The sequence below is a fragment of the Chinchilla lanigera genome, unplaced genomic scaffold, assembly GCF_000276665.1.
Source record: "Chinchilla lanigera isolate Chin_1 unplaced genomic scaffold, ChiLan1.0 scaffold00003, whole genome shotgun sequence".
Taxonomy (NCBI): domain Eukaryota; kingdom Metazoa; phylum Chordata; class Mammalia; order Rodentia; family Chinchillidae; genus Chinchilla; species Chinchilla lanigera.
In genome coordinates this window covers 4132914-4156797 of record NW_004955404.1, presented here as the reverse complement: position 1 = coordinate 4156797, position 23884 = coordinate 4132914, and the positions used below count along the sequence as shown (strand labels likewise).

The 23884-nt window shown below is 41.9% G+C and overlaps 1 protein-coding gene across 2 annotated transcripts in view; it reads right to left on the bottom strand.

Moving 5' to 3' along the window:
• Fam155a (family with sequence similarity 155, member A) overlaps positions 1-23884 on the bottom strand; it is a 582136-nt gene that overhangs the window by 286271 nt on the left and 271981 nt on the right. The gene's annotated exons all lie outside the window — the stretch shown is intronic.

The window sequence follows — 23884 nt, the reverse complement described above, 5'->3', positions numbered from 1 at the left end:
ATAAAAGACAATAAGTCTACACCGCCAAGAAGCTGAATGACCTCTATGTCAAACAAACTGCGAGGTCTACATCCTGACACATCATAATCAAAGAGCCAAGAGACGAAGGACACTGAAGACAGCCTGGAGAAGACACTCTTCCTGAACAAGCCACCAACAAGATTAGCAATTCATTTCTCATCAGAAGCCCTAGAGGTCAGTAGGCAATGCAATGACATATTGAACAAGCTGAAAGAAAAGACGATCAACCAAGAATTCTACATCTACTCAGGCTTTCTTTCAAAACAGTGGAGAATGCTAGACATCTGCTGATGAAAGGTGAGAGGGTCCATCACTATTAGAGTTCATCTGCAAGAACTGAAAAGAGTTCTTCAGGGTGGAATGGAATGACACTAGGAAGGAACCCAAATCCACGGGTGGAAATACAGAACAGGACTAACTTTAGCTACTTAAGTGTGCATGACATTCCAGATGTATTTTTTGTAACTACTTTTTTTTCCTGTCTGAGTTAAAAAAACATCTGCAAAAGTTGATGGATACAGAACACACAAGAGAAAATTTTACAACTATTCACAGACCACTTCTGATGTTGCACTTTCCCGAGACAGAGATGCCATGAACTGTCTGGAGACAGAGGAACAGGCTTGCTTTGTCCTCCTCCTCTTCCACAAGCACTCTTCTTCCACTACACACATACACATACACACACACATGCACATGTGCGCATGCACACACTCAAGCGTACATCTCTCGTACATACAAAAACAAACTATGTTGCTCTTTCAAGGGATAAGGCCTTCTGAGGTTCCAAAGAAACAGACAGTTAGAACTACTGGCTCAAGTCATAAGGAGCTAAACCTTTTTCAGAGTGCATCCCAAGTTCTTTGCAATTCAAGAGAAAATAATCCTCTTATCAGTTGGCCACAAGGAAAATCAAATTTCCAAAATCAAGCCTTCTTTTCCTTCTCCATACTATTGGATCTCTCTCTCGGGCTCCACACTCTCGTGCACACTGCTGATATGAAGACTTCTTTCATTCCTTGAACTCTTTATCAGTCTCCCTGACCAACTCAATCTGTCATCACGTCTTCAAGTGGGCATTTCTCTTCATGCACTTTTAGCTTATTCCTAAGGTTTTGATGTCACATTTTTTATATTTTCCAGGATGTAGTGAGTATATTGGGTTTCCTCTCTATAGAGCACCACTAGGTTTCAGCTTAGATTAACTTTATCTTTCAGATCACAGCATCCAAGAGAGAGAATATTGAATGATATGATCTTTCCTAGGAGATCTGCAGTATCTAAATGCTTTCAAAAGAAATTCTGCCAAAAAGGACACATTGGAGAAATTCAGGAATTCAAAATCATCACCTCAGCACATCAAAAGATGGTTCCCACTTCTGTTTCCTCATTTCAAACTGGAGGCTGGCAATCACGGTCAGTAAGAGTGGGTTACATGGTGTTTGAAAAGGGAAGAGTATGTCAGAGGAAACTGAAGGTAAGCAATGCGGCTATCATAAGATTATTCAGGGAAAAGTCCTGAATGAGAATCCTAAGGGGGGAGGGAATCCAAAGCCGAGGTTCTCAACACTGGCTGCTCCTCCAGGTTATTCAGGGACGGCAAGACATCACTTCCAGTTTCAGCCTCCGTGGGCACAGCCGTTCTCAGGCTAGCACACCTGAGCAGGCCGCAGGTGTGTCCAAATCTCAGTTGCACTCTTGCACCTGTACAGCACTGCAGAATGGAGAAGTTGAGATTCAGACCCTGCCCCAGGCTCTCCTCAGAAATCTGACACAGCAAGCCGTGAGGCTCCTGTACGGCAGGGAGCTGGTGCAGGAGAGGCTGCGCTCTGCAGGTCTCTTCCCTGGTCTCTGAGAATGGCGTCAGGAGGGTTAGGGAAACCCCGCGATGGGAGCAAGGCCAGCCGGTTCCATGAGCACACTGAAGATAAAGGTGATCACACACTCGACTTTAAATTTTATCCCCAAAAAGGGATGCATCTCTGGTCAAGAAATTGATGTCTGATGAAGCCTAGGAAGGTTAATACTAAAAAGGTAGATCTTTTGCAAATGGGGAGAGGAAGCAGAGACGGAGCAAGGTGGAAGGAAGCAAGAGGAAGGGGCAGTCGAAAGAATGAAAATGCGTTAGGTTCAGGCACCAACTCCCCAAGGTGAATGTGATCATTGTCTACTGCAGACATGTCCTAATGGAAAAGAAAAAAGAATCATAGCATATGTTATGAAATAACCTCTTATTTTGATTTACAAATATGATAAGGATGAATTTTATATCAATAAATATAAACCCATAAAAGCTATACAAAATTGCACTATAAAAGATTACCTTTGCCTTATGTAGATATCCTCCATGGACAGATATGGAAATGCTTTTAATGTTTGGAGTTAAAATAATAGTAATTTATTTTTTATAATTTAAATAAAATCTCTGTGTGTTTTTAAAATTTTTTTATTTTGGAGAGAATAAAATATAATAAAAAACATTAGAAATGGTACAGAACTTCACAAAACAAGATGATAGGAATTCAACAATGTTATATTGCATATTGTTGTCTTCAAAGTAGTTGTTCAGATTATCAGATACAAGCATGCAAAATTGGTCAAAAAAAATTTAAGCATCAACTGTTCCTTTCAATAAACAAATAGAAGGGCTAGGGATTTAGCTCAGTGGCACAGCACCTGCCTGGCAAGCACAAGGTTGTGAGTTTGATTCCCAGTACTGGAAAACAAACAAACAAACAAAAATAAACCAATAGAAATCAGAAATAATCAATAATCTTACCTATCCTATGTATATATTTTTCCCTTCCCTCTTTCTTTCTTTTATCGTTTCCCTCATCCCAGCTATTCTTTCCTTTTGAGCAGATTTTTTTCCCTTTCACAGTGTCTGTTATCTCTGTACCCTTATTTTCATCCCTCTTAAAAGTAACAATCTGTACTCAAAAATTGTGCTGAGTTTAAATTTCCACCATTAATGGATGAAAATTTCTATTTTCACCTTCAAAAAAAGTGTGACTTTTCTACTATACAAAGTTTGTGCTACACAACAGGGGATGTTATAAGTAGAGTATATGCATTTAAATACAAACTTGTCCAAATACACATTTCCAGAAAAGTTCAGAAGAAGTGAGCCAGCTGATTGGAAATGGGCTCCTGTAGTTAAATAGGGAGACCAGAGCAGAGGGAGCAGGCCCCTATGCCATGTCCAGTGTTAACTGTGAGAAGAAGCCAGGACAACTACTGCCTTTTGTCAAAGAAAAACATATTAGAAAGAAGAGAATGAGGGGGCTGGGGATTTAGCTCAGCGGCACAGCGCCTGCCTGGCAAGCACGAGGTTGTAAGTTCGATTCCTGGTACCGGAAAACAAACGAACAAACCAAAAAAAAAAAAAAAACAAGAAAGAAGAGAATCAATAACAGAAAGTTTCTATCTTATAAAAAATTCACATTGCCAAATTTCGTTTTATCTTTTTAGGTACCAGGAATCAAACTCATGAACTTGTGTTTGGCAGGTAGATGATTGAGCCACTGAGCTGTATCCTTGGCCCACCAAATTTCTGCTATATTAACGAAATGTCAATATTTTCCCCCATTTTAAGAGTGGAAGAAAAATTCATAGAAAAATTTAGAATGGGATGATCAGCCCAAGAGCAGAAAAATAAGAAAAGGGCACCATAACAGAAAGTAGATGAGATGACTTTTAAAATGGAATTAGAATACCAGGTAATAATACTTAGTGCTTGAATCTCCCTGTGTCCTGAGCTTCTAAGCACTCTGTAGTAAGATCTTTGAACTTTAGAGTACTGTTGGTACAGAGGGCCTGATTCAGGAAGAAAACAGGATTACTTGACCTGGATGGTTTTGGGAACTTAAAACCTTGGGTTCAGGAAGGAAATGTTGCTCTCTGCGAGATTACTGTACATATAATGTTTACACATTCTCCATTTCGGATGATTTCCAGAGCCATAGTTCAGCAGCTGCAAGCTTTAAAGCTGTGAATTTAAACATCTCAGTCTAACAGCTGAGGAACTTGATCTCAGGAAGAAAAACAAACCCCAGGAAGCAGAGGGCCTCCGAGATTCACAGGTTCACCCCCGGGTGTGACCGCTGTTCGTGCAGGGCTGTGGAAGACTCAGCGACCCTTGAACTTTCAAGAAGCTGTGGGAACCCCCTTTCCAGAAAACACGCTCTAAATTAACTTGCAGTTAAACTTACATTTGTGTGTACAGTGCTATGAATATTATGGCATCGATGTAATCACTATCATTACTCTACAGTCCCATCACCCCAAAAATCTTATCTTATTTCTTGAAAATCACATAATCACCTCACTCCTACTGACGTAGACATTACTCTGTGCTGTTTCAGCAGCTCTGTGTCTTCCAGAATGTTCTGTCAGTAGGAATCACATAAGTATGTCTGTTTTGAGAATGACTTGTCTCTCTCAATATGTCCCTTACATTGATGATTCCATACTGGAGCCCTTACAAATAGGGTACATGCATTTACATACAAACTTCCGCAAAGATCCTTGAAATTAAGACACTTGAAATTAAAGAGAAGCCACCTGATTTCTAAAGATCCTCCATGATAGAGAAATCACAGCCAAATACACTCAGAAAAAATCAAGCCATGAGAACACGTTCAGGTCTGAGACAGCTTAGACAGTGTTTGTTTCCTAAACAGCGGGATGGAGTCAAGTTGAGAGCAAGTGTGGTCTAACCTTGTTATGACCCAGTTGGCCTTGTGCTGAAGATCCAGTGAGACTCTTGAACAAGAGAACTAAATCTCAGGCCAGGCGACTCACATAAGCCACAATATGTCCAATGTTTCTTTTGGGGTTTTCTAATTAACCCCAGCAAATCTTTCAACATGGTTTTCTTACCGCCTTCAGTGGTAAAGGAATAAAAGCAAAATGTATCAGGTAGGACTGTGATGTGTTGGTCTTCACTTGAGAAACTGGAGCTGATGACCCAGGGGCATTGGGGTCCCCATGCTGGGGAAAGGAAGGTGGCTGTGTGCGGACCCATCCCCCTGCTTTAGCTCGGCTCCTCTGGGATAGATTGTGAACATCCGCAGAAGGCTTCTGAGGAAATCTTCAAGAAATGCAGAGGAAAGCTCATGGTCCAAAGGAAATAAATGCGGTTCTGAAAGTTGCATAGATGCTTGATTTTGGAGGTTTCAGTGGTTAATTTTCAGTTATAACAAATTTAAATCCTATGTATGCATGATGATCCCCCCCGAACACACACACACACACACACGTTTGCATTGCTGGTAATTAAATACAGAATTCTGGCTTCACTTTGAAAAACTTCAGGCAGCTTAAGCCTACTTTAACTTCTAGTTAGTCTTTAAAGAAAAATAAGATTTCTTGTACTTCAAAGCAGCTAGTTTAGTAAGAAGAAATGTAAATATAACATATATTGAAATGAATGTGGTTATTACTAATGTAATTGAAAGAACAACTTTATTACATGCAAATGTATATAAACATAAACATTCTTAAATTACTAGCATGTTATTAAATAAAATTAACTCAAAAGTCTGTGCAACTAATTTAAACAATAATAGAACAATTTATATGTTGTAATAACAAGTTTAAAACAACATATTTTAGTGATTAGAAAAAATGTTTTCATAATGGTGCCAATTTGCTTATACATGTAGTAAATAGCAACTTTATCTCATAGGAAAATAACTTAAAGCCATATACCCTGGTTTAGGAATAAATAAACACTGTCTAACTGTGTAACATTAGTTACTATTGCCCTTTAGTGGCATTGTATGCCTTTGAATGGAAACCTGCCCAGTGACAGAGGCTTCCATTTCTTTTTTATCTTTGGAAATGATTTGGGTGAGCCAGGTTCTCAAGTCCTCCCTTCACACCCTCCAGGTTGACCCCTCAGTTTCTGGGACGTAGCGGGAGCTCATCCTGCCTCCAGGTGTGACAGCCACGGTGCAGCGAAACTCTGTTCCCAGCAGACAGCATAGGAGGCCCAAGGTGGCACCTTAGTAGTGAGAGGGGGCCGGTGCGACTCTATGCCCACTAGGCCGATGCCGGCTGCTGTTAAATTTAACAGGGGAGTCAGTCCCAGTACTGCTGATCACACGGAGAGGACTCATTAGGTGTAGGATGAAAGACCCAGTGTCCACCACCAGCTTTAAAACACTGTTGTGTGTTGTCTAACATTTGAGGATACAACTATTTTGATTGCCAACTGAAAAAATTAAAATATGACTAAAAGAGGGCACAGTACTTTGTGGCATGTGTTTCTATAACAAAGCCATGTGGTGCTGGCCCCTGGAGTCTTCCTTCTAGCTTATCCTGCGTATTTTCTCCTGCAAGTACAGATTCTTCACCATTTCCCCATGGATTGTCCAGTGGGTCCTTTCTTCTGTAGCATTCAGACCAGACTGGAGCCCTATCCATTCATTTGCATTGTGTTTCACTTGCTTAACCCAGCAGAGAGAGCGAGAGAAGGTAAATGCCTCCTCAGTGCTCGGTACATGGCCAGCAGATCCTCAGTAAGAGAAGGAATGAATGGCAAATGACAACCGTGTGAATGAACAATCTTTAAAGAGCGGGATCATGGGATCACAGTGTGGTGTTCACAAGCTGTGGACTCTGAGAAATCACCTAATCCTTCTAGGCCTGCAGGTAAAAGAGTTGGGTAGGAACTGGACAGTCTAGGAATGGAACATCCCCATAGGGCCAAAGCATGTGGAAGCAGAGAGGCCACAGTGAATGAAGTCTGTGCATGCAACAGCAGAGGACTCGGTGAGCCTAGAGCTCCCCAGACCTCTACAGCCCCAGACCTTCATGCTGCATTAGTCCAATGGTGGAGTCCAGATTCTTGGGTGCAGTCCCAGCAAGCTCCTAGCCAGCTGCCCAGGAGCCCTGCCCAGCAGCAGCCAGACACTTCCCAGTGTGGTCAACGTTGCGATACCTGTGCAGTGGTTGCATTACAGGCAGCGAAGTACAATAGAAATTAATAGGACCCAAGAGGGATGGGGCCCTCAAAGCAGAGAGCCCAGAGGACGAGATCCCCTCAGAACTGTGCTGGAGGCAAGTTTGAAGGGAGCTGGGATGCAAATGGACAAGAGGCAACCAGGCCTGTGAGCTGCCCAAGAGATATACAGCAGCTTGAGATTATACTCTAATTAGCACCATTTGGTCTGGGAGCTGAGATAGGGCAGCAGAGGCTGGGTGGGTGACCAGAAGCCCCTCACCCAGACCCCAGTTCTTCCAGGAATGCATTTGGTCTTTCTACATTAGATATTATGGATAAACTGAAGTTGACACTTACATGTTCCCTTGTGTGACTTGCCTCCCTACTGGATCTGTACTGGTTAAGCAACTATATTTGTCGTTGTCTCGGGTTATTATATTTTGACCCATCGATACCCAGCTTGTGATTTTACTGTATAAAGCACCCATGAAGAAAAGCAACCCCCTGCTAGGGTCCTTTCTGTCTCTCAGGAGCTTCTCTCAGTAAACCTGCGCTGCTCTTCATCTCCTTTGTCCTCAGGTCTGCTCTTCACTAGCAGGAAACACGAGCTGCACATGGACATGAGGAGGAGTCCTTTCCCGTGAGAGTTGGGCAGGAGTGGAGAATCCGCGGCCTCTTGGCACCCCCTTTCAGGCACAGAATCAAGATTCCGTCAACTTGTAAAGGACAAACAGTGCAGGCAGGCAGGTGACTCAGCAGATTCCGAGGGAGACAGAAGAGGGCTGAGCCCACCTGAGAGAGGAGTCCACGGAGACCAGCGCTGTTCGGGGGTGGCTTTTCAGACAGGCCATAGCCAAACACAGACAGCGCCCACCCTGCTGTCCTCATCTCTCAGGTGGACAGCGATGGTGACAGCCAAGAGAAAGGAGCCCAGGGTCCACAGGACGACACCAGGTTTCACAGCCCCTGCCCACCCAGTCCTGGGGGATGCACAGTCCCGCCCAGCCTCTCGAAGCCTGGCTCAGGGCCTCCGCTGTAACGCAGCCACAGCCTCATGTTTGCATCTCGGGCACCTGTTCATGAGGTCCCACAGCTCCACCAAAGTACAGACTTCTGCCCCAGCAAGACCTTCTGCTTTCCTCACGGCATCTATCCCAGGTAATAACTGTGCACTTCAGTCTCCTGTCTGCTTCTGATTTCCCACAATGATAGTAAACCAGCGACCTGATCAGCACTATACGCATAGCCATGCAGAACATGATTCACAGAAAGTGCTCAGCAAAGCACTGGTGAGTGAGGAAGATATAACCCTAGAGAACACAGCTAACCCAAGATACGTATTTTAACATTTCTAAGGCTGAAATATGACGGGGGGCTTTGATGTTCAATCTGTGACTATTTCTGTGTGCTCTGGATGTACGCACGCATAAGTGGGCTCACTCCACAGTAAGTGCCGGAGCCCAAGGAACCCAGCAGCTATTTCATGATAAACAGGAGGCAAAGCAACACTGCAGCCCACTGAATCCATGGAGAAAACATAACATCAATTCCGCAATAATTACAGAAACTGGAGTTTGTCCGGACACTGGGGCTAACGGTCTCTGAGAGGCAGATGACAGTAAGAAAGAAAACAAGCAGCTAAGTCGCAGATGAACTGTGAACTACTTCACCATGCTCTCAGTACAGTTGCAGAAATAATAGGGAGGTGGGTGTAACTGCAGAAATGTGCAAAGAATGCTGCCGTTTGTTATGGTGGTTTTGACCGAGAAACTTTCCTCGTGCAAAACCTCTGAAATGAAACTCTGTCCTCCACGCTCCATTGTACACAACTCTCACTGAACCTCCTTACTCACCCATGTTCACCTGCCTCTGAGCTACTTCTTCAGATGGACTCCTGAAAGAGGAATTACCGAGTCAAAAAGGTGCGGCTTCGAAGACATATTTACTGTGCTCTTCAAAGAGAAGAAGGTCTGAACACTCATTCTTAATATTCTCTCACCAATTTTCAATATCTACTCAGTTTAAAATTCACAAAATTGTATTTTTGGTTAAACTGACATTGACCATGTGTATTGTTCCCTTTTAGAAGCTGCCAGGTCATTTTCCGCCATTTTTTCCTCTCAACACACTAATCATTTGCCCGGATATTGCAAGTGTGTGTTGTAAATAATTTCCCAGTTTCTAATTGCTTTCTGGATATACAGTATGTGGACCTCACTCTTCTGGATTTTTTGTTCATTTCTTTTACAAAGTTCTCTGTCACTTTGCACTCCAGCATCTGAGTGTTTGTTTTATCCATGATTAGAGCGCCGTTTTTCACAATTCATTTTACAGTAAAGCTGATTTAGTGCACTGATTTAACTGAATTTTTTTCTCTCAAATGTTTACTCAAGAAGCACTTCTAGAAGAATGCTTTATTGTTTAATTGACCTCCAAGCTACTGTATCATGCAGAGAACCCGCTGCAGTGCTAGTGTTGCTTAAGTTTGCCCATAGTCAACCAGGAGCAAAGCACGAGAGAATCAGGAGGAAGTGGACTCAGGTTAAGGTGTTACAGTAAAGGTGCACCACTTCCTTTCAGAGCCTGTGAACCGCCTGGGACCAGGCATGCTTTTGTTCAAGGATAATTCTGAATAGCATCCATTAAGAACTTTAAAGACTTTTGCTTCCTGGTTGAGGAGACTATTTTGTTCTTTTCTTGATAAATGAACTAAAATCATTGCCATTATTTTCTCAGTGTCAAAGCACTTTTTCAAAAAGTGCTCACTCTGGTGGGAAGTCCTCCCTCAGGGATGATAAACATGAAAATTAACTTCTTAAATGTTGAAAGTCTGGTTTATGTAAACTTCAAGCTTCTAGTATAATGTAGTCCAAATTGATATCTCATAAGCTACCGGAAAATTTATAAAATGCAGTACATGAAGTATTTATATACCCACATCTTTTGACATGAGCTATTTAAAATGTCTGATTATTTCTCATAGATCTTATTCCAACTTTGATTTTTCTATTTTATATGTCTGGTCTCTATAACTGACTCACCTTGGATATTAATGAAATTTTCAAGAACTTCAATTTGTAGAAAATATGCATGTGTCCCTGAAATGTTAGCAATTTAGAAACTAATTTGGGAATATAATCATATCCTTATGCTAGATTCTAACATAAAATTGCACTTGTAGTAACCAAAAAGAAAATATTGGCCCCTAGCAGACTTCAAAAATCATATTATAGATAGCAGCAGAACTAGGAAGAAAGCTACATAAAAATGATACTCACTAAGATACTAAAAATTGAATGAAAAAATTATATATAAATTTTAAGCTGAAAGTTTAAAACCTTTGTTTGGTTTTTTGTTTTTTGAGAAGGGTCTCTCCATGTATTTCAGGCTTTCCTTGACCCCATTATGTAGCCCAGGCTGGCCTGAAACTCACAGTGATCCTCCTGCCTCATTCTCCTGAGTGCTGAGACTATAGGCATATGTCACTGCACCCAGCTCTGAAACTTTAAATCTCATCCCCATCGGAAATCTGGTCTAAGTATTGACTATGACAATTCAGACACCAACTGTGACCAGTGTGGAACTCCCACATCAGCACTTGGATTAGCAACTGAGCTGAACGTTCTTCTCTGGATGGAAAGGTAACTATCGTGTTGAGTGCGTGCAAAGCACAGAGAACTGGTGTGAAGAATTTTTTCTTCTGACTCAGACAACAATGAGCCTGATGGTCTGCTGGCATATGTTAGCTCCGTCACTGCCCATAGGCATCGGAGGCACCATTTTTATAGGAGAGCTCTGGGTGTATAAGGGGTAGCTGAAATACAAGCTACAAGGGGTAGGTGAATGTTTACATTTTTAAAAAAAGTACAGTAAAAGACACATATCCATAATTTCCCCTGACTTTGAGCACACTTATCTCATCATTCTTTCCAGTTTCTGAAGTAGTTCTGGAAGTCCTCCTTCCTGAGTAGCCTTATGAGATACAGTCAAAACTATGGTGAACACCTCTGCTGTGTGCTCTCCACCTTAAAGGCAGACTCCAACAAACATTACAGTGCATATCACCCACCGTGTTCACCAGATCTAGCATCATGGAACTTCTGGCTCTTGCCCAAAGTCAAAATGGCCATGAAAGGTAAAGGCTTTGAATCACTTCAGCACATCGATGCAACCAGGATAGTGCAACTGGAGACACTCACGAAAAAGACTTCCAGAACTGCTGCAGAAAGTGCCAAGAATTGCGGGATAAGTGTGTTTGAAAGGAGGGGAATATTTTGAGGGGGATTCATGGAAATGTGTCCTTGACTATAATACATTTTCAAAGTTTAATATTCATTTTATTATAAAGTTTAATATTCATTTTCAGTCATACTTCATAATTTTGTTACTTTGATTTGAACCCTAACTTCAACACATACTCTTCTTTGTTTGCAATTTTTATTTATTTATTTATTTATTTTTTTGGTTTTTCTCCGGTACTGGGAACTGAACTCACGACCTTGCACTTGCCAGGCAGGCGCTTTGCCGCTGAGCTAAATCCCCAGCCCCCTGTTTGCAATTTTTAATAAGTTGAGATGTAATATTTAATGGTTCTTACTTTATTACAGCTTGCTTAGTGACTGGACTATATTTGTCCTCATCCCACTTGTGGATCTTCCTGGAGCTCATCTTCTCTGACCCTTTGATTCTGACAGTACTAGGGAGTTGGGCTTCACCTTGCCAGCTCAGGAGTTTAGAAATTTACACTAAAGGTGAGAGGATTGACATCCTGTGTGGGAGTCTCAGACTCTGGAACTACCAGAGATCTCCCAAGTTAGTGAGTGAGGACAGGAAGCCAGACGACCACAGACATGAGGATCATGCTGAACACAGGCTGTCTCCTGCTAGGTGTACACAGGTGGTGCAAAAAAAACGGGGCTAAACTTTGCAGTTTCTAGAGTTTCCAAGAATCTCAACTTACGTATGAAATTTTCTGATCTTTTTAAAGAAATTTCAGAGCCAAAATAATACGCCTAATGTCTGTAGTTTGTCAATTTTCTACATTTGCTTCATCCTTCTTATGTTCCAGTGAAGCCATTAATAAATGCATCCTATAGCTTCTAATAAATTGATCCATTTTACTTATTTTGGAAACGTATTTCCACTTTTCCTACGGCACCGTCTTTGTGAATCTTTCGTGAATGATGAAACCACAGTAATTCTCAAGCTGCTTCTTTGCATGACCATGTGCATGTCTTAGACGATTTGGAGGAGGTTTTTTCACATGCAAACAACCAATCTTCATAATCCTGAGGGGTAGAAAACCCTGATTTTTCCTTCTCATGTTTAAGATGAAACTTTGGTTCTGACATTCTGATGGGACTGGGGTTAAATTACTTTCTCAGCTAACTTTGTGAATGACCTATCTGGACTTCTAATCCTGTGACCTCAAACAGAGATCTTGTTTCTTTGTGGAATATGTTTTTTTGGTATGAAAGCTTTAGCTGTTTTATTTTTATTTTTTACTTTTGCAGAAGAACTGGAATATGCATTTTAAGACACCATCACTGGTGTCAGATCTCAGTTGAAATCCTGAGCTCACCTGAGAAACTGGGAAAATTTTCTTTAATTTCTTATTTTTCACTTTTTATACCACTATTTTTTATCCATTCATTTATAGATGAACTCATGTGACTCGATATATTGGCTATTGGAAATAGTACTGCATAAATAGGGGAAATTTTGCTGATAGTCTTACCGATTAGGAAGATGACAAACACACCTAGTCTGTATGCTTATTGCAATAACCATAAGAGATAACATTCATAAAAGTTCTAGCACAGCACTTGGAATATAGTAAATTGTCACTGTAGGTTAGTTTTTATAACAATAGATATCCCATGAAAACTACCTATTATTACTATCACCCATTCATTTATTTTTTCACTCAAACATGTATTATTTATTTGCCTCAAGAAATTTTGCTAGGGGCTGGGGATTTAGCTCAGCGGCAAAAGCACCTGCCTGGCAAGTGCAAGGTTGTGAGTTCAGTTCCCGGTACCGGAGAAAAAAACCAAAAAAAAAAAAAAAAGAAAAGAAATTTTGCTAAACACTAGGTCAGTGAATAAGTCAAATGTAAAATAATTGTTTTTAATTTATCACTAGTATTCAGGTGTTTGACTTGCCTGCTACAGGGATAGGATTTTATGTGAAAGTCTTGTTTCTCAAAACGTACCACCAGTGCATGGTAAAGGACCACAGTTCCAAGCCCTAGAGCCTCTGCAAGGTGAAATGATCCAGAACATAAGGAATTGTGTGATGAACTCGGGTACAGTGCCTCTGAGTTCTTATTTCAGCACTTTCTTAGCATGCTTCGGTTACATACAAAGCATTTGAAATTTGGACTGGGTTCTCTTGAGCATAGATAGATGGATGGATAGATAGATAGATAGACAGATAGATAGATAGATTTTTAATGTATATAGCAAAAGAATATATGTATATAGTAAAATAATATATATACAGTGAAAGAATGTGTGTGTATATATATATACATATACATTGTGAATATATATATATTCACAATCACCAGGAAATGAAAAATAAAGACTTTCTAGAAAAGCAATCAATTTGTTTTGGAAATACAAGTGAGTGACAGCTCTAGTGTCAATTATTACAATAACTTCTGGTCTTGGTGTTGCTTGAATTTTAATATGTCACATTCATTAGGAATAGAAATTGTTTAGTCTTCTTTCACACCCTAGGTATTTCATACAAACTAAACTCATCTAACTTCTAAACTCCTGACAATCTAGCAACTGAAAGCATCAGGAGATTTGACTTACTCAGTGACATATAGATAAAGTCAAAAGATATTTCCAGATGTGTTTAAACAATAAGCATTCAAAAATACTCAAGTTCCACCATATGAATTAATTTAAATGATAAGAGATTCTGATTAAGAATCCATGAAAGCCTGTGGCATTCTTTTCATAAAGACAATTCCAATAACACTCCATCAGGATTTCCCCCTGTTAAATTAACTTTGCAGACTTCTAATGGATTTCTTAATTAGCCTTGTTATTAACAAGAATATTAAATGAACTAAAAACAGTGCTGACAGCCACTTGTAATAAACAAAAAATGAAAAGCAAGATTTACGCTCCTTACTTTTCTCTACCCAATCCGAGCTTTTAATAACCTTACAAATGTATTGCAATTAATTATTCAGCTGTCAAAGAGTAAAACGTGATCACTGCCTGTCTGCATGAGGAAGGTAGAGTCTCTCTGAGGATGCAGCTGGGGGCCAGAGTTATTGTCCCTCTGTGAGTGCCCAGGAAGCTGCCCAGCTTGGGTGGCACATCCTCCTAAAGCAGCTGTTGCTTAGAGACATTAATTTGGCATCCGCATCTGCAGAAGTGCTCCCTCTCCTTTGTGAAGAGAAATCCATTTAGTCAGAAGAGGAGAATAGTTTATTTCCAAACCCAGGACTTCTGAGGGAACAATGTCTTTCCTCTGAGCCACAAGAAAGCCCTTAAGCTTGGACACTGGCCTTTACTAAAGCAGCACTGTGTGCTGCTTTGTGCATGGTACATGCACCATGTACCTCACTTTTACTTTTGTGGTATTTATATATGATTTGAAGCAGTAAATGGGAATGGCAGAGTTGAAAGGCTAGGCAGAAGAGCAAAGGCGACCTCATTAAAATAAATGTCTTGACAGGGAAGTGTCTCCAAATTCCATCAACAGCTTTTGACAGTGGTTATGTGACAGTCTCCTGCCATATTCACAGAGCAGCAAATCAAGACAGGAAAACGGTCAGAGTTTTCCCAGGAAAAGGCAAAACAGCTCTCTCCTGAGCTCCTGGAGGGATCTCTATTCCTCACTGATGCCTACTTTGCTTAGTGAGATTAAGAGTAGGTCAAAGAATTGTGTGGCCATTTGCAGCGCTCTGGAGACTTTAGGAAGAAATCAGAAGGCTCCCTTGATAGGCATGCATAAGCGCATCCCAGAAGAGTGGCTACAAATACATTTCTTTACACAACGTTTCTTTCCCTAGTAGAGAGACATATGTGCATAAAACACTAACAGCAACAACAACAGTAACAAAGCAGACCTTGGAAGACTTTGCGACAGAAGTTCAGGTCCTGGGAGGAAGAGGTGACTTGAATCAGCATGAACTCAGTTTTTCCCATCAGAGGAATGAAGAAACCTTCACTGTCTTCTTTTTAACCTTAATATATGGAATTTTGCTACCATAGAAATGAACTAAGAACCCTGCTGTAGAAACAACTGAAAACTTAGTTTTTGTATGCCTAAAGATCTCCCTTGTAAAGAAAATATTATGCATTGATTTATTAATTCTATTAAGCTGAATTGGAAATATTTACAGTTACCCCTGCACACGTAGTTGGAGGTATCTAGAGTCCAGGCCACTTCAGTCATTCCTTCAAGCAGTACGTACCATGGCAATGACAGGAGCACAGGGAACCTGTTCTGCAGTCCTGTGCGGGTCAGCTCAGGCACGACATGATGACCCCCTAAAGAAGCACAGGTGCTTTCCTACAGGCTCACAAGGGCTGGTTGGCTGTGCAGGGTCAGCTTCCAGAAGGTGCCAGGGCAGCTCTGCTTCAAAAGATGAGCAAGGGTGATCTGGGATGAACAGTAAGGGCACAGGGAATTGCTGGTGAGAAGTACCAGGAAGCCAGAACTTGAGGTTTGCCCTGGAGAGCCTGTAGTGCAAGGGGCATCATGCCAAGCTGACTATGAACCATAAGTAAATGGACTAACGGGAGCAAGAGAAATTGAAGGTAAGCGCTTGAGCTCTGAAGTCAGGCATGAGGTTTGAGTCCTGGATCGTCCCAGCCTCGAGCATCTGGGAAGTCTTCAGAGTCTCACAACATGAAGGCTGAATAATAAACACACGGGAGCCAAGGCAGCGCCCCACACAGAGAGTGATGAATAACTGTCAGCCAGCCCCAAGCTGCAGAGGCGAGAACATGGTGCAAGCCAGCCCAGACTGGAGGAGGAAGGGCATGTTTCTCAGTAGATGTCACATGAGAGAGACCCGAGAAATGGGCAGAGACACCTGCAAAGAATGCAGTGAAAGAAAGGAGAGGACGAGGATCGTTGCCTGAGGGAAGAGGGACAGCTTCCTCTGGGACAGAAAAAGCCTGCTGTTGGGATCCCACGTTGCAGGCAACAGTTAAAGTGCTGAAGTCAAAACTAGGTTGCATCAACCAATAAATAATTGTGTAGAGGATCTGATTAGACTGTTCTCCAAGGAACGGATACAAATGTCTGATACATTCAGGAAAATATTCTCAAAATTATTAATCACCAGGAGCACAAATGAAAACCACCCTCAGATACCACGCTCACTAGGACGGCTCAAATCGAGCAGACAACAGTCTGTGCGTGTAGCTTGTGGCAGAGGGCTTACTATGTGCAAGGCCCTGGGTTCAATCCCAGTACTGGGAAAAAGTCAAATCAAAGTGATAACTGGTAATCCTATGGAGGAGTGGGAACCCTCACACACCGTGGGCAGAAATGTACAACGGCACAGTGACCTTAGAAAGCACTTCTGTACATTTGAAATGTTTAAACCCTGAGTTACCATACAATCCAGTGACTGTTCTTTAATGCATACACCTAGTCTGAGGAACATAAAAGAGGTGTGAAAAGAAAACATGCCCACAAATGTTCACAGTGGCACAATTTATAAAAGCCAAAAGGCAAGAGCAACTCAAACGCCTAGTAAAGGATGGATGGATAGCTTATCCATACAATGGAATGTTATTTGGCCACCTTAGGGGTGAACGTTGGAAACATTATGCGGAATGAAAGAAGCCAGATGCATCAAGTCCCCTAGCATGTGAGTCCATGTCCACTTATCTGAGATGTGCAGAGCAGGCAGCCCCATGGGCACAGAGCGCAGACTGAGGTTGCGGGAGCTGGGAAGCAAGGGCCCCCGAGGCATAGAAAGGTATCAGCGAAGGGGGCAGTTGTTTTAGGCCACGGAGAAACTGTCCTACCACTGAAGGTGGCCACTGTCCCCCATGTCTGTGAATATACTTAAAGCCACTTGCTTACACACATCAAGGGAGTACACGGCATGGTACATCAATTACATATCAGTAAGGAGAAGTTGGGTCACAGTTGGTCCAAATGTGTTCCGGGCACTTACAAGTTGCAGACTTCTCCCCAAAACCCCCCAAAATGAGACAGATTTCAGTATCAATATTTCTATGTGATGAAATTTATCTATTTTTTATGTATTTGATATATGGTTTGATCTGAAATCGAAGCATACATTTTAATTAATATGCTCATTAATTGAAAATGAAAGCCACACTCCAGCTATTCTGTGTACAGCAGCAGGAATAGATGCAGAGAACTCTACATGGCTATTCAAAATGTGAAGAATAAAAGGGGAACTTTTAACTTTAAACTTTTCTTAGAAAATCTGCTAGCTAACGTAAGTGTGGTTTATTAACATGGCTCTCCCACTTATAGGAAGCTATGGCATTTGGACTGTTCATATTACGTAATAACTTCATAAACCTTCATTGTTCCTTCATCTTTATTAATCTCTTTTTATTCACAGTTCTAGTCACTGTTGTGCTTCCAGTGACCTTGGCAGACGGTATTGTTCAATTTCTCATATTTCTTCTCTCAAGAGCCACAGTGCACTCAGATATAGCCCTTAGCTGAGAATACCCTGTTTACATTCTGAACAGCAATAAAAGACTATTTAACAGACACACTGACTATTCATTTAAAAACCGAAGCGCTGGGTTTTGAGCAAATGAAGTGCATGCTGCAAACAAATGTGCCTCTCAGGCCGCAGGATCCACGCATGGAAGGGACGTCACTAAAATTGTATCCTTTGAGAAACAGCGTATCTCACCTTTCCTCAGAGGAAATTTGCTTTGTAAATTTCTTAAACTTGCCAGGTATACATATGACAAGCTTTAGGTTTTTTCTGCCTAACTAGCTATTCAGAGGTGGAGAAAAATCTAGAAATGAAATACTGTCAATTTAGTATCAAAATATCTATGTAGATAAATATTTTTATTATTATTGCACACAATTTTTTTTCAAAATCTAATAGTGGGGTGAGAGGGCATTTCTGGTCAGTGGAAAACAATATAAAAACATATTTTGATTCTCAAATATATCAGAATGCATCGTACTGCCTGAATTAATGAGAGGCCTGAAGTGTACAAACAAGATAATAGTACCCTATATGCAGGGCAGTCAAAAGGCTGAAGAATTATTCTAAGCAAGCTATCTAACTTCCTGGCTTAAAGGGGGTGAGTTGACATATGTTTTTAGCTAAATGGCTTCAAAATGTTCAGCTATACCCTCTAGGACATCCGAAGAGAAAACAGCATTTTGACTTCACCAAATCATTTAGAGAAGACAGGTATCTGGAATATTTTAATATGTTCTCTATTCCCAGTTCAAAGACTACTGTCTTCCAAACGACTGCAACCATAAATGAGAAATAGATGTGTTAACTATCTGAAATGAAGAAAAACAGCAATTTTGCTCAAACTTTTCCAGCGGAATAAACAAAATTATATCTCTGAGGCAAAACAGAAGCATGAACAACTTGCAACATCAGAATTCCAGTTTCTCCTCAGGCATTTTTGCTGCTAAACTTAGACCAGTCCAGAAGTGAACGGAAGGCATTTTGGTCTAAATGGCCGGAAAGGCAATGTGGATAATGGACATCAGTGATCCCTCATATGACCGTTGGTTCCTAGACAACCTCTACAGAGCAGCTTTCTACTTTTTTCTCAGGTCCAAGGGGGAAACCATTACTGACATCAACCACTTCTGTGAGGCAGGAGTTTGCCCCCTGCCTCAAAGGAGGAAAAAGGTGTGCAACATTCTCCACCAGAATTTAGAAGTAGAAAAGGTGGAGGACATCAATCCTGCACCAGTCACCCTCGAGGCAGGGCTGTGGAGAGCGAATCAACTGCGGGAGGCTGCCTGGGAGCAGCAAAGGGTCTCGCAGATCACAAGCAAGGACACACTGTGTCCAGCCCCCTGAAGGCAAAGTCAGGCTGCTCTCTTCTGGGCTGAGCAACGTCCTCTCTAAAGAAAGTGTAGAGTCCTAGGCCCTGTGCCCATGCATGGTTGATGTGTCTGGAACAGGATTTTGCAAATGCACTCCAGGAAGAGGCAGTTCTTAGGGAAGGCCTCCTCTAACAAGATGGGGACCCTTCCAGAAGGAGCAGGAGAGACACAGGGCAGCACAGAAGCTGATAGGGAGGCCAGGGAGACAAGAGACACATTATCCTGTGGAGCCTTCAAGGTGATCACAGTTCTAGCAACGTTGGGATCTTGGAGTTCCAGTCATCAAAAGTCAGAACCAATTAATGTCCTTGTTTGTCTGGTGCACTGCTTATTGAGATCAGGGTCTTCACCATGAGCTACTTCCTCACACTTTCTTCTTTGATTTTGTTTTGAAACAGGGTCTCAGCAAGTCTTAAAGTTGTCCAGCCTGAGCTCAAGCTTGCCATCCTCCTGCCTTACCGTTGAGGAGTGCTGGGGTTGCAGTGTGCACCACCATGTCTGGCGGTGCAGTTTATTAGCATAGCCTCAGGGAGCCCTAAGCAGGCAAGGATGCCCAGCCCCAGACTGCAGAGGCTTAGGAAAATCTTCCCTGAAGAAAGGGAGCCGGGGACTGAGGCCAAGGCACCCAGGGTCCCTGCAAGTCATGCTGGAGATCAGACAGGGAGCAGGAAGCAGCATCCTCAGAAGGAATGTCCCATCCTGAGAGAGGAGAAGGGTGTGAAGGTTGCTAAGAGACACAGGCAGTGTGGGATTCTGCAGGTACCATAGGAGGCTGGTGCATGCCAGAGGGCTCAGGTGTGGCTGGGTTCTATGGAGGACTCTCTCCATGGTAGTCTTCCCTCCAGGACTAGCTCTGGCAAATGTGACTATCTCTAGCAAGTGATAGCCCCAAGGACAAGTTTACCACTGCATGGCAATTATCATGCTTGCCCTCGCGTACGCAGAACAAGGCTTCCCTTCACGTCAGGTGTGCCCAGCCTTCAGGTAGAGCATACAGCAACATTTTCCCTTCCCCAGGCACTCTGCAGACAGACAGCGGCCCTGGGCCTTGCCTTCCCCCAGGAGCTCCAGCCAAGGACCCAGCCGTGCTGGTGGACTGCACTGGTCTGTGGCCTCCTGGGTCGTTGTGCCCAAGATCACACTGCAGTATCTCCGGTCGTGCTGCTCCATCCCCACATTTAGGCAAAAAGGGACAGCTGCACTTGAGCTCGTGCTCTTCACAGACCCCCACTGTGTTTGCCTGCAGGCAAGAGGGATCTGCTGTGAGCACAAAGTACTGGGCGAAGGCTCTGCACACTTTGCCCCGTCAACTGCCCCTGCTTTTCTTATGATGTGGCTTCACAGGTCCTAAGTGTCCAAGATATAATGGCCTGCATTCTTCCATTTTAAGGTCGGCTTGGCTCTCCTCAGCACTGCATTCATCTGTAGATTCATGTTGTACATTGATCTTTCTATTTGCGTTTTCAGGGGACAGAGGAGTTCTATTCATACCCTCAAGGACTGCTAATACAAACAAATCACACTTCACTACAAGGTCAGATTAATTATTTTTAGAAGAATACTTTGGTTCGTGAATGCTTTTGTTCGTGAACAACTTGGTTCATAAACAGAAGCACTGGGAAAAATTTTGCTTGTGTGTGTGAACTCAGTATTGGATGACAAACGTGATTGTGGACATCGCTTTTTCTCTCTCCCTTGCCTTTCCTTTAAAACATAAATAAAATTCCAAAGACCACTATTGAATTCAAAAAATAAATACAGTCCCACAGATGTGGTATAAAATGAAATTACCTTTTAGAAAACAATAAATATGCTGTGATAGATGCCCTCCAACTTGTGTGTGTGTGTGTGTGTGTACTGCTTTCCATATCCTTGCAGCATTTCCTGAAGCACTCAGCATAAGTGGGCACTAATATAATAAACAACACTTTATTGTATAAAGAGGAAATGTGGTAGAGCAATTTGCAGAGAAACACAGGCAACCCTGGTTTGCTAAACTCAGTGCAAACCTTAGCAGTGGAATAGACACTAAGTCTCTGGATCTCTCTGACAAGCTGAGGGTCCTTGTCTGGACGTTTAACAATCCTGCTTTGCTTGCTGTGACCTAGGTATTTCAGAAGAACACAGACCATTTAATTTCTAGAAACTCTCACTTTGGGTTGGTTTGGTATTTCCTCATGCTGATAATCAGTCATTTTAATAAACTGTCAGTGTCAGGAGTATTCAAAACACTGCACCATTCCAGTCCAGATATTGCTTCTTTTGAGGGAATCCAGTATACAGAGAATTTTATAACTTGCTCCTTTTGGTGATATGCTCATGACTCTCTGTCTGTCTGCTTCTTGTCTAGCCTCTCATTTAGATTCAGCTGCAGTGCCTGAACCTGAACTTAAGCTGAGGTCTTCTCTGCGCTACCAGACCTTTGGCTGATGGATTCGTCATGAGTGCGCTCAGCCTCACAGTTAGAATAAATCTAAGTCAACCACTTAATGCAGCTTTGAGATTTCTAACCATTCTAAATGCCCGTCATCAAAATTCAAATTTCTCCCAGCACAAACACATGGAGACAACCCCTGATGCTTTAATCTCCCCCTACAGTCATAGTCTGGACTGCTGGAATGTTACTTTCTGGTTCCATATTGATTTTGTTATTCAAAAATCAGTGCCTAGGGGTCAAGCCCTTTGTCAAATCACTTCTTGAAGTTTCCAGGTTTTCAGCTACTCCTATTTCTCACCATTTTGTCAAAAAGTGACTAGTCTTCCTTAGGTGTTTCTTTGATAAAGTCTATGACAAGCTAAGAATAGGTAAGAGTAGATTTCCTGCCCCAGAATGGACAGCTAGAAGGAACCTCTGTGATCCTACTCTGGGGCCTGACTCAAAGGCTTGGGATAAAATTCAAATTTCCTGGTCTAGAACTGAAGGTTTTCTATCACTGGAGACTTGCTTAGCATCTACTGACTGTTTAAAAAATGTCATTCTTTCTGATTTCTCCTCTTACCTTTTCTTCTTATTCTTTCTATATGCAGCACGCATACATGTGTGTACCAGTCGATGCACCCCACATCACAGGTCCTGAACCTTGTACACATCACTTTGTTTCCCAGAATACACTGCTGCTTCCTTATCATCCCTGCCTTTCTGCCTTCACTATTACCTTGGCACTACTTCATTGCTTTCCTGACTCTTGAAGCATTGTATCTGTTCAGAGTCAAGTTCGAGCACTGATGAGGAAGTCTCCTCCATGAGTACTTTAAGAGCTCTTGAGTACTGGTATCTTTTATTTATTTATTTATTTATTTCGGTACCAGGAATTGAACTCATGACCTCAGGCTTGCCAGGCAAGTGCTTATGCTGCTGAGCTACATCCCCAGCCCAAGAACCGGTATCTTTTATTCAGGTAACGCTCCATGTCCTCCAGATTTTTGTACCATTCCATATATTTGTGTCACATTTAGGGAGGTCTACATTTATTTGTGTTTTGTGGCTTCGGTTTTGTGAGCTCCTTGAGAACCATGCCCATCTTTTTATCACCCTGGACAAGACAGCATGGTACGCTAGAAACAAAACAAACAAGCAAAACCTTGAGCTCTCCTCTCTGCCTAGGATTATGGTAGGCATGGAAATGAATACCTGCACCTTGTAAATGGAGCTCATATATGTGACAGCAAATACATGCATGTGTAAAGCTTAAGCCATTCCATTGGACACATGCTGCCCTGAGAATAATCATTACTTCTGGGGCTCCCTTTATCCTTAGGATCTTGTTAACCGTCAGGGTTAGGGTCAAGGTGACTGTCAGCCCCACCACCATAGGCCAAGGGTGCATTTTAATGACCCTGGATGCACTTTCTTTTCCTCATGAAGTATATCTCTCGACCTGGGTGATGAAATTTAATGGTGCTCTGTTCCCTGCCTATTTCCTATAGCTTATCTCGGTAAATCCTGCAGCATTTCCTCTCTCCTATTTATCTGTGTTAACTGAAGAGTGTGCTTCTCACAGGTGGCGTCTGTATCAGCCAGCTCACTCTGTAGATGTTGCTTTTTCTTAGCCGAGAACAAGCAACAGATAATGAAAGAATCAAACTCTAATGTTCTCATTAAATACCAAGGAAAGGTTAAAAAAAAAAATAACTTGAAATTATGCTAAGAAAGGTTAGCAAACATCTTCAAAGTTTTAAGAAATAATAATCATGTAACAAATCCCCTTACAGGTCTATGATAGCACCAAAGACATACGAAGAAAAAATTCATTTTAAATTTAATATAAATGGACTGACTCCTTCAAACTGGCCTGGTTCTCCCTTACCTACTAAGTGAAAGTTAGAAATTAAGTCCAGAGATACACATAAGGATCTACTAGTTGATAAAATGCACAAAAGAATATGCACTTGGGGCAGTAGGACTCTGTCTTCTTTTAGTATATTCCTAGCAGTTAGGGCATTGTCTGCCATTTCACACTCTCTCAACAAATGTTCACAAGGCAGAGGAATCCAAGGAAGTACAACATGTAATACACGGTAAGCATGTAATACGTGCTTACTATTTAATTTCCAAATATGCCTATATGGTTATTTAATTAATGCTTTGGGCAAAAACTGCACTAGCAAATTAAATTATGTAAGGAAAACATACAGATTACTTAATCGAATCCTCTCTTTTACAGGAGTGAGTTTAAATATTATACCAAAAGATACTCATTGTGGGCATAGGCTCCTCACGGAAAGACAGAGAAAGAAACAAAGCCTCCATTCACCCAGAGAGCCCTTCCTTCCTCCTCAGGGGAAGCCTCGCAAAGGGTAGGACCCTTGGGACTGTATCACACAGATATTCCTGATGACTTCAGTCAT